The following is a 954-nucleotide window of genomic DNA, read 5'->3' as shown; positions in this document are numbered from 1 at the left end:
TCACTGCCGCTAAGCCCGTTTTTAATTCGCCTTTTTCCCTTTTTGTTATTGTTGGGCCTTTATTTTTATTTCAACCGGTACCGCTTTTTTTTTTTATGAAGGTTTTTTTTTTTTAAAATATGTAGCTCTTTTTTTCCTTTTTCAGAAATTATTGCTGGTAAGTAGGTCCGCACTTTCTTTGCACTTTTTTTTTCCAGTACACTATTCAGCCTTTAGTTTTACCTTGTTTTTTAAGCGCCTGTACACTTTTTGCCACGCTTATACGCCTTTTTCAGTTTTTTATTTTATTTTATTTTTTTTATAAATTTTCTTTTTTCTCAGGTGGTTATTTGCTTTTTATTGAACTTTCTTTTCTTTTCAGGTGTTTATTTGCTTTTTAATGAATTTTCTTTTCTTTTCAGGTATTTATTTGCTTTTACTGAATTTTTCTTTTCAGGTAATTCTTCTTTTATTTTCAGGTAATATTCCGGTAATCGCTTTTTTTAACCTTTTTATTTTTCAGCTATTTTCACGTTTTTCTGTCAATTCACCCACTTTTCCACAGTGCTTTTATTTAATTTTAATAATTTTTTGTATAACGAACCACCCTAATGCTCATTTTGAGGTGCCGCTATATAAGAGTTGGCTATTTTTGTTTTTGTTTCACAGTGTATATATGTTAATTTCTCAATAGATTTAGTTATCAATTTTATAAACTTTTGGTTCACTTCACTTTATATTTGCGTTTAAATTTGGTTTTTTCTGTAATTTTTATTAGTTATTCTATTTCTTTATATTTGATTGTTTTTCACTACCGCTTGCTTTGCAATTAACGCGCAACTACCGGCCGCTTTTAAGTTCTCTTTTTGACTGTGATCACTTCGCTTTGTGTGTATGTACTTTTTTTTTGTTCGGTCGCGGGTTGCCTTTTAGCGACAAAGGACCATGTTGCTTATTGAGGGAGTAATAAATCTT

At 30.2% G+C, this 954-nt stretch overlaps 1 protein-coding gene across 4 annotated transcripts in view; it reads left to right on the top strand.

The window, feature by feature from the left end:
- LOC118734272 (transmembrane protein 132C) overlaps positions 1–954 on the top strand; it is a 614,903-nt gene that overhangs the window by 570,058 nt on the left and 43,891 nt on the right. The gene's annotated exons all lie outside the window — the stretch shown is intronic.

Source organism: Rhagoletis pomonella, unplaced genomic scaffold (genome assembly GCF_013731165.1).
Source record: "Rhagoletis pomonella isolate Grant_MI unplaced genomic scaffold, Rhpom_1.0 Rhpom_scaffold_00002, whole genome shotgun sequence".
Lineage (NCBI taxonomy): Eukaryota > Metazoa > Arthropoda > Insecta > Diptera > Tephritidae > Rhagoletis > Rhagoletis pomonella.
This window is presented reverse-complemented; position numbering and strand designations above follow the sequence as displayed.